We start from the raw sequence: 18,215 nt of genomic DNA, 5'->3' as shown, positions 1-18,215 counted from the left end.
TGCAATGGACGCCTTCTAGCAAGCATTCAAATGGACACCTATATTTCGATAATCTGTGCCCATTCTGAGAGATCTACTACCAACATTCTTTTCCTGGACTTGTCTTCAATATTTCTAATCTCTTTATTCTAAGTCCTGATCATCCAAATAAACTGTTATCAATTATTCATGAATCAGTATAGGCCCATGTTTTGCTTTAATAGCCAAAGGGAATAACCAAATGTACTGTCACAATTTCTTCCCATGTGTATAATTTCTCCTTTTCACTGTCTTATTTGGTCACAGCCATAATAAAAATGCTTGAGCATTTGCATTTATTGATTGGTGCTACAAGACTACAGACCTTCACTTATAATTACTGCCAATATTTCATGCAAACATCATCTGCATATTCAAGCAAAATTTTTATTTTCAGTCTACTAGTTATAAGGAGCACCCCACATAGTCATACCTGTGTAACAGGGTTAAAAAAAGCCATCTGGCAGGAGTGGGTGTTAAAGTTGTGGCACCAAAAGCTTATGCAATCCCTTTGTGCCCCAGACCTGCTAAACTTGACCTCTCATATGCCATTTCTACTTGATGACAATGTGCTATTTTGCATTTCAACTTATGGATTACATAGTAAGATACTATCCAAGAGATGGTGACATTTAGAACTCAAGACACTTTATTGAGATCTCTGACACCAACTGTTTAGATGTGTTTAAGGCCCCCAAAATAGTACCTCCTTTTGCCTGATCACTCATTCTATCAGAATGTTATGATCCAGATATGAGGTGTCCCCAAAAAGCTTATGTGTGAGACAATACAATAAGGTTCAGGGATGAAGAGTTTGGATTATAAGAGCTTTAACCCAATCAGTGGATTGCTGATGTATTAACAGGATGATAACTATTGGCAGGTAAGTTGTGGTTGGAGGAAGTAGGTCACTGGGAGCATGTCTTGGGTTTTATATTTGGTCCCTGGTCAGTTAACTGCCTCTCTCTCTGCTTCCTGTCATGAGAAATAGAAAATCCCAGTAATTAATTTTAAAAATATAGTATTTAGCTTTAAATGTAAAATGATTTGGGATGTAAGAAATGCAGCTGTAGGGGACACCAGCTTGGAAAGTTACAAGCAGTTAACACCGGAGTGTAAAAATTCACAGCCTCTTGACAAACCTGAGGTAAAAAGGAAGCTGCCCCTCCCCCCTCCTCCGCAAGCTCCCAACCTGACCCAACAGAGATAAACTGTGTATGTGCCAAAAAGCACTCAACCAGGGGGGACTCTCCCACCACAAGGGAACAAATGGAGGTGGAGGCAACTAATTTAATGGACAGAACCAGGTAGAAGAATGCTCCTGAGATTGGAAAGAACCCAGAAATTCTGGAAGTTTACATGTATGTGCTAGCATGATATTGACAAATATGTATTTGTAATAATGGTAATCTTCATGCTTTGAATATAACCCTTGTTGCTCTGCCACTGAGGCTTATTTTGGAATGGACATGTAATTTTTTTCTTCTCCCTCTCCCTCTCCCCATCCCTAACCTGGGGGAGGGGCGCAACAGGAGTATATTTCTTCCCCATCCTAGGTGGAGTTATCTGTCCTTGAGCACATGCCCACCACAAGAATGAAATAATTCAGACATAAGGCATCGAGCCAGAAGGTGTAAGAATTGGCTATCTTTTAAATTAAGAAGTGAATAAAAACCCCCAGGGTACACCCGTAATATAGCCTTTGAATCACCTCTTTGAAAATCCTCTGCTCCCCATGGTGGCCAGAATCACAGCCTCTGGGACAGGTGTCCCCCTTTTTTCTACTTTGCTAACAAAGCAATAACTCTTTCCTTTTTTCCTTTTTCTCAAAATCTGTCTTCATAATTGAATTGGTATTGGAGACAAGGACCAAGCTTGGTAACACATTCAGTCTTTGATCCACCTCCTAACATAAGCTCCTAAAACCCTTGGACTCTTTGGAAAGACAAAAGCCCCCCCCCCCCAATGAAATAACTGGGGTTTGGGCCAGGAGTAGATAGTTTCAGGATGGGTCTCGTCAGGAGAAAAATCAAGACAAGATTAGAAGGTTGAGTCTTTCAGTCCCACACCACAAATTCAGGGGGATGCTGATGGTAGCTAATACAGGTCCAGTGATTGAATTGATTACACCTACATAAAAAATTTCCATAAAATCTCAAAGATGAGTTTGATGAGTTTCAAAATAGCTGAACACATGGAGGTTCCTGAAGGATGGCACATCTCAAGAGGGTGTGGAAGCTCTGCACCCTTTCCCACATGCTTTGACCTGTGCACCTCTTCTAACTGACTGGTTTACTGAGTGTTCTGTAATATCCTTCATAGAAATGGATAAATAAAAGTAAAGTGTTTCTCCAGGTCAGGTTCTGAGCCATCCTAGAAAACTGCAAGGATTTTGGACAAGAGACCTTCAATTTGAGGTCATTTACTACCTTGTTATGAGACATTAGTTGAAGCTGCCCATCTGACTGAAGCATATGAAATGATCAGGGAGCCTGAAATACCAGTAATGTCAAAGGAGAATGTAGAAGAAATACCTAATGAGGATGGCCTTACCCATATGAGTTCCATGACACATATAAATGGTTTATACAGATCATGATATGAGGGGAATACAAGGAGGACATAGATGCTCACTGTTAGGTCAGAATTTAGGCAACTGCAGGAGGCAAAGCAGAGCAGCTGAGACAAAAGTCAGCCCGCCAAAGGTGACCGATGGAGTGGGCTAGAAAATTCCACTGACCCTTCACATCCACCTGTCACTCAGCAGGACCCCCTCCCATTCCGGCCTATAAAAACTCTGGGCAGCCAGGTCCACTTGCGATTTTCTCCAGGTCCCTACTTGAGCTGTAGCCCGGGGGTCTGGGATTTTCGCCTGAGAGCCAAATTCCAATAAAGCTTGCTTCTGCCACTTTGTGTCTGATTTTATTTGGTCACGAACCGTGCCCCGGTGCTTACACTCACAAGCAGGAAATCCCTTTTCTCTGAGGAGTAACTCAAATTGTAACAGTGGTCCACTTTATGCTTTGCATATAATCCTTGCTGCTCTGCCACTGCAACTTATTTTTAAAATGGACATGTTTCTTTCTCTTCCTCTCTTCCTGCTCCTCCCTAATCTCTCCTCCCTCCCCACCCCCCAGTCTCAGGGGAAACAGTATTACCTTTCTTCCCCACCCTAGGCAGTTATCTGTCCCTGAGTACAGTTCCACCATAGGAAAGAATTAACCCTGACTTTGGGGATGGTACCAGAGGATTTCAGAAATGACTGTCTCCCAAATTAACAAGTGATTTACAACTCCAGGAAGAGAACACATGGAAAGGACCCTTTGAGTCACCTCTTTAAAAGTCCTCTGTTCCTGCTGATGGGCGGAATCACAGTCTTTGAGACAGGAGTCCCCTGTTTCTCCTTTGCTAGCAAAGAAATAAAACTTCTTTTTCCTTTTCTCTAAAACCGTGTCCTCATTATTGGGTTGGCATCAGGGACAAGGACTGAGGCACTGCAGTGCTCAATCATCACATGGACAGTGCTCTGTAAGCAGCTTTCCACTAGCCAACAAACAGCTACTTCGTTTGTGTCTGGCAGCTCAAAAGTGAATGAACAATATCCTATCTGAAATGATGCCACTGAGATAGAGAAATATAGGCTGTTGAGAGTAGGAAAGGGAGAGAAAAGTTCAACAATAAGGGAAAAAAAGAGAACAGCCTTCTTAGCATGCCCCTCCATGTTATGGATCAGTTTTGATTTCTCAGAAAGCATGTAAGTTTCCCTTTTATAGGAAAAGACTGTGTAATCCAGCAAGAGCCCAAGAGTAGAACAATTGAAATATCAAGAACCAATCAATAGCCAACATAATTTTAAATGGAGAAAAATTGAAAGCATTCCCTCTAAAAACTGGAACAAGACAAGAATGCCCTCTTTCACCACTTTTATTCAACATTGTCCTTGAAACTTTAGCCAAAGCAGTTAGGCCAAAGAAATTAAAGGTATACAAATAGGTAAAGAACTCCAACTATCAATATTTGCTGATGATGTGATTCTCTATTTAGAAGATTCAAAAAGTTCCACCAAAAAATTTCAAGAACTAATAAATGAATTCAGCAAAGTAGCAGGATATTAAATTAATACCCATAAATCAAGCATATTCCTATACAGCAGTGATGAATCCACTGAAAGAGAAATTAAGAAAACTACCCCATTCATAGTAGCCTTGAAAAAAAATTAAAATACTTGGGAATCAATCTAACAAAAGAGGTGAAAAAATCTCTACAATGAAAACTACAGAACACTAAAAATAGAAGTTGAAGAAGACCTTAGAAGATGGAAAGATTTCCCATGCTTCTGGATAGGCAGAATTAATATTGTCAAAATGGTCATACTACCAAAAGCAGTATACAAATTTAATGCAATTCCTATTAAAACCCCTGGAACTAGAAAAAGCAATCATGAAATTCATTCTGAAAGAAAAGGGACCCATAATAGCCAAAGTAATCCTTAGCAAGAAAAATGAAGCAGGAGGTATCACAATACTAGACCTCAAACTATACTACAGAGCTATAGTAATAAAAAACATCATGGTACACGTACATGTACAACTAATTAGAACAGATTAAAATAAAAGAACCAATCAACAAAGGGCACATCCTTAGTATCAGTGAGAAACTGTGGATCTCATCAACTTCTCTTTATATGCTTAGGAAACCTGACAAAACTGAAAGAAACCTGCAAGTATGAGTGGCCTCTACTCCAGGAGACACAGTCACACAATCCAATGATGGCCTGAACTACATATTCATGATTGAATGTGATTCCAGTAATTTTCCAGTACTTCTGACTTGCAGGACCCTTTTGTGCTCTCTGGTTAAAGTCCAAGGATTAGACCGTGAAATAATAAGAAATTACATCTTGGTCTATTCCTCCAGCCCCTGGCACAAAACTTCTGATTTCCTGAGCAATAGGGGTGCTAGGAGAATATTTTTGTAATGTTTCATCTCAGGCCCTTGTTCTTGAGACAAAGCTCCTAATAACCTGCTATATAGGGGTGCTAGAAGAATCTTTGTTCAACTTTATGATATTTGACCTGGTTCCTGACACAGAACTCCTAAATACCTTGAAATTTCCTGGGTCACAGGAGTATCTTTTGTTCTAGTGAGGTGACTTTTGATGGGCTTTTGGACAGATGCAAGATGGGGGCTGAAGGCTAGGAAAATCTACTATGTGATTAGATTATTAGAAATTTCAGCCCACCCTGACCTCCAGGTAGGTGAAAATGGATGAGAGCAAAGTTAATTCACCATACCTGCGGGTCCTAGAGGGCAGCACATCTAGAGCCACATGCCCCTTCCAACTTGCCTTGCCCTTCACATCTCTTCTAGCTGGCTATTCATCTGTATCCACTGCAATGTCTTTTACAATCAACATATGTAAGTGTTTCCCTGAGTTCTGTGAACACAGAGGAGGAAAGGTTTATTTTGGCTCTCGGTTTCAGAAGTTCAGTTCATGGATGGCCAACTTCATAGCTCTAGGCCTGAAGTGAGGCAGAACATCAAGGATAGAGGGTAAGTGACTCAGGACATGGAAGCCAGGAAGGAGAAACAGAGAGAGAGAGAGAGAGAGAGAGAGAGAGAGAGAGAGAGAGAGAGAGAGAGAGAGAGAGAGAGAGAGAGAGAGGGAGCTCTGATCACCAGGGGGCTAAATATAAACCCTAAAGGGACATCCCTAGTGACATACTTCCTCCTGCCACGCTCCTCCTGCCTGCAGTTACTACCCAGTTCATTGATATCAGTGTTAATCCACTGATTAGGTTACACATCTCATGATCTAATCATTCACCTCTGAAACTCTTTGCATTGCCACACTGGTGAACTTTTGGGGGATAGCTCATCTTTAAACCACAGCACTATTATTACTTTATTTCTTCATCTTGTCTTAAGATTTTTTAAAGTGGTATTATCAATTTACTAATATAAAATTAGTAAGAACAGGACCTCATCAGATACATATCTCACACATATAGACTATTGTGAAGGATGGGGTAGAGTGAAGAAGTTCATTTAACAATGAACCCATGTTTTTCAGATTTTATATACTTTTTTCCTATAAATAATTGAAAAGTATGATTTAAAAATTCTTTAAAAAGACAATTAACTAGTGTTCTTTATAAATTTTTATTTGTTCTTTTTAGTTATACATGACAGCAGAGTCTATTTTGACATTCTTATAAGAATATGGAGTACATCTTTCTCTAATTAGGATCCCATTCTTGAGGACCTATGTGATGTTGAGATTCACCATGGTGTATTCATATATGAACATAGGAATGTTATGTCAGATTCATTCCACTGTCTTTCCTATTTCTATTCTCTCTCTCTTTTGCACTAGTATGGGAACATAAACTGTATGATTCAATCATTTGATAAGAATATAATGATGTCTATTGTAAATACTCTATGCCCTTGCAATACTATGTACATTTTGGAGTTAAAGGTCAAGAGTGGTTTTGCTTTAAATATATATCATTTGGCAGGTAACCAAACCATAGGCCCTAAATAACTATAGAGCATAGCCTTTGTTCTGCCCAACTAGGAAGCCCAAAAGTGATTTTGCACAAACTTGGAGCCAAGTCTCTAACCACAGTTAGGCAGAAGGTATCTATTAGTCATGTCAAAATGAAGTATAAACTCCTTCATGATTTAAACATTATACAATGTAAACACATATCAAATATTACATGGCATATCATTAATATGTACATAGAAATTAAAATACTTCTACTTTATTCTTAGTTAATGTTATTATTTTATGCATATGTAAATATTAAACAATGCTTACTTTATTAGACAAAATTAATTTCTTGCAAAAAACTATATTATTGTAACAGAGAATATTTATTAGCATAAATTATAAATTAAAAAAGAAATCAAACCCAATCAAAATAGAATATGAACCTACTTTGCTTGACAAAAAATAACAGTGATAAGAACCAATTCTCATTACAAGATACAGGAGAATATTTTTTAACCCAATGATAGAAGGAAATATAAACTTATACCATTAGCTCTACATAAATACACAGTAGATTGATATTCATGAAAGTTTTTAGTTTTTCCCTAAATTAATCAAAAGGTGGCTCACACAAAAAAGTGTTATAAACTCAATAATTTATATGTACAATAAAATATAGATAACCAATTAAATATATAACCACTTTCTTGGTTATTAACTTCAAATAAACAGGTTTCAGGCTGCTGGAGAAGGAACAAAAATATCTCTCAAGACAGCAGAGCCTTTTAAACACCTATGTTTACAGAAGACCATATTTTTAAAAAGTACTACATGAGCTCCTGTAAGTTATTTGGAGATTTTCCTCAGACCCAGGAGCTGACTAATCAGTCTTCTCATTGCCAGCTTCATGTCTGTGTTCCTCATTGTGTAAATGGCAGGATTCAGGATAGGTGTGATCAGAAAGTCCACAATGGCAAGAAACTTATCCACTGGCACTGTGGGAAATGGCCACATATAAACAAAGATGCACGGTCCAAAAAACAAAACCACCACAGAGATGTGAGCTGAAAGGGTAGAGAGGGCCTTGGACAAGCCACCTGAAGGGCGTTTCCATACACTGAACAGGATGAGGATATAGGAGATGATCAGCAAGGAGAAGGTGCCTAAGGAAATGAACCCACTGTTGGCAGTCACCATGAACTCCATGCTGTAGGTGTCTGAGCAGGCCAGTTTGATAAACCAGGGAAGATCACAGTAAAAGCTATCTATTTCATTAGGACCACAGAAAGGCAAATGGACAACAAAAGCTAACTGGATCACTGAGTGAATGATACCAATAAGCCAAGCGCCAGACAGAAGCAAACTGCACATCCGTGGGCTCATGATGGTCAGGTAGTGGAGGGGCTTGCAGATGGCCACATATCTGTCCAAGGCCATGGCTACCAGGAGCACCATCTCAGATCCACCCAGGACATGAAGGACAAAAATCTGCATGACACACCCCTGGAATGATATGGTTCTATGCCCAGAATACAGGTCATGTATCATTTTAGGAACTGCCAAGGTGGAAAAACACAAATCGATAAATGAAGGTTAGCTAAAAGAAAGTACATGGGAGAATGTAAATGAGGGTCGAAGGTCACTGTGAACACAACAAGGATGTTTCCCAGAATAATTGTGAGATAAAACACTGTAGAGAAGGCAAGGAGGAAATGCTGCACTGGTCTGCAGGTAGAAAGTCCCAGCAGGATAAATTCAGAAACTTCAGAGAAATTGGATTCATACATTTGTTTTTTTGTTGTTGTTGTTGTTTTCTTTTTTTTTTTAATTCCTTGCACTACCTAAAAACCAAAAAAGAAAAAAAAATCAATAAGAAATAATTAATAACCATAAATATTGAAGCAGATTTAAATTCTTTTATAATTTAGAATAATTAAGAAAGAAATCCTTACAAACATTTATAACATATTTTGAAAAATTAGTGCATTTATCCATTCAACTACTATTCACCATGAGTATATGCAAGTTCTGTATATACTTCACATACTAGTATATATGTCAAGTTCTGAAGTAGAAGTAGAACATTGATTCTGGTTTCAGTGGATCTGCAGACTAGTGGTGCATATAGATACAAAATACCTTTAAATGTAGGTAAGACAATGATGACTGACTGAAGAACTGAGTACTATGAAAATAACTGACATCTCAGTGGTGCCTGCTTTGACAGAACCAAATAGGAAGTCACTATTTAAGAGTAAGTGGAGTAGTCCAGACTGTGAAATGTTCTGGGCAAAGACCCTGAAACCTACAGGAAGGAATTGAGCAGGAGGATGGACAATTGAGATCAAGTTAGTGATACAGAATCTTCTATCCATAAGGATTTGATTTTTATCCTAAGAGCAATAGAAAACTATCAAGGATTTTAAATAATAACTTGACAATATTTCCATTTTCAAATGTTCATAAAAGCTTCAATGTAAAAAGTGGAATGAAAGAGCTACAGTAACCCTAAGGTGACCCACTGAAGCTAGATAACATAGTTATACTGGTTTTAGCAGTTGACTAGGAGTGTCAGTCAATCAATGACGGGCACAGAAAACATAAAACAGGGAAAACTATAGGTCTTTGCCTATCAACATAAAGGCTAACTGGGTATTTAAATGTTAAAAAGAGAAACTAATCCAAAGAAAGTATAGGAATATTTAGACAAACATTAAGATTAAAAACTCATTCCAGAATATCCCATATTCACAAATCATGCAGAATATAATTAAACTAGTATCCAAAATAGCAAAATATATATATATTACATGTATGTATATACACATGGATGTATAAAGACTATGAAATTAGATATAAATGTAATCAATATATTTGCAGAAAGATAAAAGCACTATATAAATAAAAACTGGAAAATAGTTGCAAAATATCAAAATACTAACCTTTTTATACAAAATTAACCTTTCAGATAAATAATGGATCAAAGTATACACCACTATCTGAAGAGGCTCTCCTTTTTTTTTTTTTTTTCCTTTGGTGGTGCTGGAGAATCAACCCCAGGCCTTGTGCATGCTAGGCAAGCACTCTACCAACTGAGTTACATACCCAGCATGACAGAATGAGACAAATATCATTACCCTATTACACAAATGGTGTGACTCTACTTCGTGTACAAGCAGAGAAACAATAGTTGTATCCCATTTGTGTACAATGAATCAAAATAAATTTTTTAAAAAAGTGTTCCTGGTCAGAAATTTGGAGGAATACATGTCTGTATAATTGATCTCACAGGTAATATTTTCCCAGTATCCTTTTTCAATCAAAAGGATTCATGTACATGAATTATCATAAAATCTTAAGAGCTAATGCAGTAGTCAATGATTTTCATTGTCCAAGGAACTTTTTTGAAAATGTAAAAGTAGCGATCCAAGATGGTGGACTAGAGGGGGACTGCATCCCCAGTCGCTCCAGAACCCAGGAGTTAAGAAGGGGAGGCATTGAGAGACTCGGTCCAAAATAGAGCCACGGGTGAGTCTGCCCACTGGGTAAAGCTCGGCCCGGGTGGCAGGCCCAGATAGAGGTGGCTTATCGGAGCAGGGCAGGGCAGCTAGAGTCTTCCACAGGCATCCCTGCACACTCCGGCGCTGGGCCCCTCCCACACAGCCAGCTACTCCAGGTTCTCCGAGCAGGACCCCTAGTGAGAGCCTTTCTGATCAGAACAAGCTCCAAGTCCCGGAGCCAGCATGGCGTACTCCAGCCTGCAAGTGGCTTCAGGGACCAGGACAGGGCAGCCAGAGACCTCCCCAAGCAGCCTGGACCCCTGCGGTGGGAGGCGCCTTTCAAGGCCAGCTTCTCGGAAAGACCGCCCAGTGAGAGCCTTTCTACATAGAGCCAGCCACAAGTCCCTAAGCCAATGGAGAGCTTCGATCTGCAAGCAGCCTCTGGGATCAGGGCAGGACAGCCAGAGACTTCTCCAGGCGGCTCTGCCCACTCCGGCCACAGGCTCTTTCCACAGGGCGATCCAAGATGGCGGCCTAGAGGGTGACTGCATCTCCAGTGGCTCCAGAACCCAGGACTCAAGAAGGGGACGCATTGAGAGACTTGGATAAAAATAGAGTCACGGGGTGAGTCTCCCCCACTGGGCGAAATGGCCTGGGCAGCAGGCATAGATAGGGGTGGCTTATCAGAGCAGGGCAGGGCAGCTAGAGTCTTTCCCAGGTAGCCTTCCACACTCCGGCGGTGGGCTCCCCCCACACGGCCAGCTGCATGGTGCAGGCCCCCAGTGAGAGCCTTTCTGCACAGAGCCAGCTCCAAGCCCTGGAACCAGTAGGGGGCTAGGGGCAGTTTTCTTCGGATGCACTGCATTATCAGATTCCTCCAAGACATCAGGCTACTGAAGGCTGGGAGGTGATACACTGGAAATCTACCGGGACACTATAAGCCAATAGAGGAAATCTGTAATATCTCAGATTCCCACTGACATCTGACCAATATGAGAAAACAAGGAAAGTAAATGTCCCAAACAATCCTAGATACTACATCAATAAAACCCAGTGACAGCATAGCAGAAGAAATGTCAGAAAGGGAGTTCAGAATGTACATAATTAAAACAATCAGAGAAGCAAATGAGGAGATGAAAGAGCAAATGCAGGCATTAAATGATCGCACCAATCAACAGTTAAAAGACCAAATACGGGAAGCAAGAGATCATTTCAATAAAGAGTTAGAGATACTGAAAAAAAAAAAAAAAAACTGAAATACTTGAAATGAAGGAAACAATAAACCAAGTTAAAAACTCCATAGAAAGCATAACCAATAGGATGGAACACCTGGAAGACAGAACTTCAGACATTGAAGACAAATTATTTAATCTTGAAAACAAAGTTGGCCAAACAGAGAAGATGGTAAGAAATCATGAACAGAATCTACAAGAATTATGGGATATCATGAAAAGGTCAAATTTAAGAATTATTGGGATTGAGGAAGGCTTAGAGAAACAAACCAAAGGAATGAACAATCTATTCAATGAAATAATATCAGAAAATTTCCCAAATCTGAAGAATGAAATGAAAAACCAAGTACAAGAGGCTTATAGAACTCCAAATATACAAAATTACAACAGACCCACACCAAGACACATTATTATGAAAATACCTAACATACAAAACAAAGACAGAATTTTAAAGGCCACGAGAGAAAAGAATCAAATTACATTCAGAGGGAAACCAATAAGAATATCAGCAGATTTTTCAATCCAGACCCTAAAAGCTAGAAGGGCCTGGAATAACATTTACCAAGCCCTGAAAGAAAATGGATGCCAACCAAGAATCTTATACCCAGCAAAACTTACCTTCAAATTTGATGATGAAATAAGATCCTTCCATGATAAACAAAAGCTAAAAGAATTTACAAAAAGAAAGCCAGCATTACAGAACATTCTCAGCAAAATATTCCATGAGGAAGAGATGAAAAACAATGATGCAAATCAGCAACAGGAGGTGCTAGCCTAAAGGAATAGCCAAATAAAGGAGAAACCAAATCATGTCAAAAAACAAATATGAGTCAAATGACTGGGAATACAAATCATATCACAATAATAACCCTGAATGTTAATGGCCTGAACTCATCAATCAAAAGACATAGACTGGCAAATTGGATTAAAAAGAAAGATCCAACAATATGTTGTCTGCAAGAGACTCACCTCATAGAAAGAGATACCCATAGACTATTGGTCAAAGGATGGGGAAAAACATACCATGCATATGGACACAGCAAAAAAGCTGGAGTATCTATCCTCATTTCAGATAATGTGGACTTCAAGCCAAAGTTAGTCAGAAGGGATAAGGAAGGACATTTCATACTGCTTAAGGGAACCATAAATCAGCAAGATATAACAATCATAAACATCTATGCCCCAAACATTGGCTCATCCACGTACATCAAAGAAATCCTTCTCAATTTTAGAAATCAAATAGACCACAACACAATAATACTAGGCAATTTTAACACACCTCTCTCACCACTGGATAAATAGTCCAAACAAAAATTGAACAAAGAAACCATAGATCTCAATAACACAATCAACAATTTAGACTTAACAGACATTTATAGAATATACCATCCAACCAAGAGCGAATACACTTTCTTCTCAGCAGCACATGGATCCTTCTCTAAAATAGACCATATATTATGCCACAAAGCTAATGTCAGCAAATACAAGAAGATAGAGATACTACCATGTACTCTATCAGATCATAATGGATTGAAATTAGAAATAAATGACAGAATAAAAAACAGAAACTTCTCCAATACCTGGAGATTAAATAACACTATTATATGATGAATGGATAACAGAAGACATCAGGAGGGAAATAAAAAAATTCTTAGAAGTAAACAAGAACAAAGACACATCATATCAAAATCTCTGGGACACTATGAAAGCAGTACTTAGAGGAAGATTTATTTCATGGGGCGCATTCAAAAAAAGAAGTAGAAATCAACAAATAAATGACTTAACACTACAGCTCAAAGCCCTAGAAAAAGAAGAGCAGACCAATACCTAAAGTAGTAGAAGACAGGAAATAGTTAAAATCAGAGCCGAAATCAAAGAAATTGAAACAAAAGAAACAATAGGAAAAATTAACAAAATAAACAGGTGGTTTTTTGAAAAAATAAACAAAATTGATAAACCCTTAGCCACACTAACAAAGAGAAAGAGGGAGAAAACTCAAATTACTAAAATTCGGAATGAACAAGGAAACATCACAACAGACACGAGTGAAATACAAAACATAATTAGAAGCTATTTTGAAAATCTATACTCCAACAAAACAGAAAACCTCGAAGACATCAACAAATTTCTAGAGACATATGAATTAACTAAACTGAACGAGGAGGACATACACAACTTAAATAAATCAGTTTCAAGCAATGAAATAGAAGAGGTCATCAAAAGCCTACCAACAAAGCAAAGTCCGGGAGCAGATGGGTTCTCAGTCGAGTTCTACAAAACCTTTAAAGAAGAGCTCATTCCAATACTCCTCAAAGTATTCCATGAAATAGAAGAGGAGGGAACCCTCCCAAACTCATTCTATGAAGCCAATATCACCCTGATACCTAAACCAGACAGAGACACATCAAGGAAAGAAAATTTCAGACCAATATCCTTAATGAATATCAACGCAAAAATTCTCAACAAAATTTTAGCAAATCGCATACAAGTATACCTTAAAAAGATAGTACACCATGATCAAGTGGGTTTTATCCCAGGGATGCAAGATTGGTTCAACATTCGGAAATCAATAAATGTCATTCACCATATCAACAGACTTAAAGTTAAGAATCACATGATTATTTCAATAGATGCAGAAAAAGCATTCGATAAAATACAGCATCCCTTCATGCTCAAAACACTAGAGAAAATTGGGGTAGTGGGAACATTCCTTAACATTATAATGGCCATCTACGCTAAGCCCATGGCCAATATCATTCTAAATGGTGAAAAACTGAAAGCATTCCCCCTAAAAACTGGAACAAGGCAGGGATGCCCTCTTTCACCACTTCTATTCAACATCGTCCTTGAGACTCTAGCCAGAGCAATTAGACAAACCAAAGATATTAAAGGGATACGAATTGGAAAAGAAGAACTCAAACTATCCCTGTTCGCTGAGGACATGATTATATATTTAGAGGAACCTGGAAATTCCACCAGAAAACTTTTAGAACTCATAAATGAATTCAGTAAAGTAGCAGGTTACAAGATCAATGCTCATAAATCCAATGCATTTTTATACATAAGTGATGAATCTTCAGAAAGAGAAATTAGGAAAACTACCCCATTCACAATAGCATCGAAAAAAATAAAATACTTGGAATCAATCTCACAAAAGAGGTGAAAGATCTCTACAATGAGAACTACAGAACACTAAAGAAAGAAATTCAAGAAAACCTTAGAAGATGGAAAGATCTCCCATGTTCCTGGATAGGCAGAATAATATTGTCAAAATGGCCATACTACCTAAAGTGCTATACAGATTCAATGCAATTCCAATTAAAATCCCAATGAGGTACCTTACAGAAATAGAGCAAGCAATTATGAAATTCATCTGGAAGAATAAAAAACCTAGAATAGCTAAAGCAATCCTAAGTAGCAAAAATGAAGCAGGGGGTATTGCAATACCAGATCTTCAACTCTACTACAAAGCAATAGTAACAAAAACTGCATGGTATTGGTACCAAAATAGACAGGTAGATCAATGGTACAGAATAGAGGACATGGACACAAACTCAAATACATACAATTTTCTCATACTAGTCAAAGGGGCCAAAAATATGCAATGGAGAAAAGATAGCCTCTTCAACAAATGGTGCTGGGAAAACTGGAAAATCCATACACAACAGAATGAAATTAAACCCCTATCTCTCACCCTACACAAAACTCAACTCAAAATGGATCAAGGACCTCGGAATCAGACCAGAGACCCTGCATCTTATAGAAGAAAAAGTAGGTCCAAATCTTCAACTTGTTGGCTTAGGATCAGACTTCCTTAACAGGACTCCCATAGCACAAGAAATAAAAGCAAGAATCAACAACTGGGATAGATTCAAACTAAAAAGCTTTCTCTCAGCAAAGGAAACTATCAGCAATGTGAAGAGAGAGCCTACAGAGTGGGAGAATATCTTTGCCAACCACACTTCAGATAGAGCGCTAATTTCCAGAATCTATAAAGAACTCAAAAAACTCTACACCAGAATACAAATAATCCAATCAACAAATGGGCTAAGGAAATGAACAGACACTTCACAGAAGAAGATGTACAAGCCATCAACAGATATATGAAAAAATGTTCACCATCCCTAGTAATAAGGGAAATGCAAATCAAAACTACCCTAAGATTTCATCTCACCCCAATTAGAATGGCGATTATCAAGAACACAAGCAACAATAGGTGTTGGTGAGGATGTGGTGAAAAAGGAACACTCATACATTGCTGGTGGGGTTGCAAATTAGTGCAGCCACTCTGGAAAGCAGTATGGAGATTCCTCAGAAAGCTTGGAATGGAAACACCATTTGACCCAGCTATCCCACTCCTTGGCCTATACCCAAAGACTTAAAATCAGCATACTACAGAGATACAGCCACATCAATGTTCATTGCTGCTCAATTCACCATAGCCAGATTGTGGAACCAACCTAGATGCCCTTCAGTTGATGAATGGATAAAGAAACTGTGGCATATATATACAATGGAATATTACTCCGCAATGAAGAATGATAAAATTATGGCATTTGCAGGCAAATGGATGAAATTGGAGAATATCATGCTAAGTGAGATAAGCCAATCTCAAAAAACTAAAGGATGAATGATCTCGCTGATAAGTGGATGAGGACATATAATGGGGGGTGGGAGGGGTTAACGTTAGGTTTAGGGTTAGGTTTAGGGTTACGGATAAGGAGTGTGGTAAGAATGAAGGAAAGAAGGACTGTATAGAGGGAAAAGAGGGGTGGGAAGGGTGGGGGGAGGGAAAAAAATAGTGAATCAAACATCATAGCCCTATGTAAATGTATGATTACACAAATGGTATGCCTTGACTCCATGTACAAATAGAGAAACAACATGTATCCCATTTGTATACAATAATAATAAAAATAAAAAAAAATTTAAAAAAAAGAAAATGTAAAAGTAATCAGCTTTGCCATGAAATCTAGGAAACTAAGAAATGACTTAAAATTTTTTTATATGTTTATGGTAAATGACTTAAATGAACACTGAATCCATTTATATACAAAAATGAGGAGGCAAAATATAGAAATTGTGATTTGAGAAGAGAATGCAAATTTTCAGTTTTTAAGAATAAAAATAACCACAATAAACAGGGTATGTGCACAGAGGAAGAGGGTAAAATGTGATAATATACTTATTGCTACACTAGTATTACATATATACTTCTCTGGATGCTTTACCACCATACCCTTGTCAATATTTTAAATCTTTTTTCTTTAACGGCAGAGTGGACCTTAAATATTAATACACTACTATTTATGAAACAGTTAAAGTTCAACATCACTGTTACATTCTGATCAGTTTCATTTTTTCCAACAAATACAAGAGTTAGTTTTTTAATATGTAATTTAATATAGTATGATTCAATTTTTGGAGATTAACGTCTGTTTCACTTTGTATCATTCTTTCTTCACACATACTTATATTTGAAGAGCTTTATTGATATAAGATTCACATAAATTAAAGCAGCATACATAGGTATGAAATTATGAGTCTGATTCAGTTACCAATTTTGCCTTCCATTTGAAGACAGAGATATATATGATATTCCTTTGGGATAATATCTAACTCATGTGAGATTTTCCATTTCAGTAGTTAACACCGGATGAATTTTTAATTTCATAATTTGTAATAAGTTTGAATTTTACTCAATATGTATCAGTCATACATAATCACTGTTCATAGTAACAGCAAAATAAAATACTATAAATCTGGAAAAAACTATACACAGCAATTTTAAAATGAACAAAGTATAAAAAAGATGAAATCCTAATAGTCAATCATCATATGAATAGTAAATATACTATTAACATTAAAGAAACAAAATAGCATTGGTTTACTATTTTACACTTAAATTGTCAGATTTTTCAGTGATTGATGAGTTACCATAAATGGGGCTGTGAGTGAACTAGACACCCTCATTCATTGACACTGATAGCATAAATTAATTCAACTTAGTCAATTTAATTTATTATAAAAATAATTGCATATATAGGGAAATATACAAAGATGCTTTCCCTAAATTCTTATCAATAAATGTTTATTTCTTAGTTACATGGATGCATTTTTTAGTTTGCCAAATGAAATGTTCTTTCTGTAGTTCTACAAAAAAGGTTAAACATCAATTGTATGTAGGTCTAATCCCTGGACTTATTTTTTCCTGTCTACACTTTCAACATCAATTTATCTTTGAATAAACAAACAAAAATAAGTATAAAATGGTACTAATGGATTGATTTTTTTCTGAATGTGGGAGAACTGATTAATTTTTGTTTACTTTTCCTTTACTTTCTAAATGTTAAATTTTCTTTATTAATACACAATGTCTTCTTTGAATTCAGTTCAATAGGAAGAAAAATAATATCATCAGAATATTATGAGTGATAGAAGTGTCAATATATTAACCCCACAGGAGGAGAGGATTATTTTTAAAAATAGAGAGGGAAGCACACGTGACTCAGACAGGAGCATCCCTCATATAGGTGGACAGTGAGCAGACTGATTGACATTCAGCCTCTTTGGTCATTAGGAGGTTCATTGTTTTTGTTATAACAATCAAGCAGGAAAGAAAAATAATGGGAATGGAGGGAACACAGATAAAAGAATAAGAATTCCCAGGATTTTCAAGATTCAAAATAAAAACTACCATTATATACAGTTGAATTACATGCTGTCAATATTTTTGAAAATCTAAAATGTAAAAATCTATTTCTAGACACACTAGCAAAGAAAAAATATATACCCACATTCACACATACACATGTAGTACAACATTGAAGAGTGTCAGTCAATAGTGAGGGTATTAATCACATTATAGAACATGTATGCAAGGAAATACATGAAACTATTAAAATTAGTTTAATTATTTTTCATATGAAAGTCTAAAAATATTTTATATTTAAGTGAAAAACAAGA

General features: G+C 37.3%; 1 pseudogene; it reads right to left on the bottom strand.

Annotated features, from left to right (window-relative positions):
* Positions 1 to 7,363: 7,363 nt before the first annotated feature.
* LOC124976453 (olfactory receptor 4F6-like) lies at positions 7,364 to 8,304 on the bottom strand (annotated as a pseudogene).
* Between the last annotated feature and the right edge of the window lie 9,911 nt (positions 8,305 to 18,215).

The sequence above is a fragment of the Sciurus carolinensis genome, chromosome 2, assembly GCF_902686445.1.
Source record: "Sciurus carolinensis chromosome 2, mSciCar1.2, whole genome shotgun sequence".
NCBI lineage: Eukaryota > Metazoa > Chordata > Mammalia > Rodentia > Sciuridae > Sciurus > Sciurus carolinensis.
This window is presented reverse-complemented; position numbering and strand designations above follow the sequence as displayed.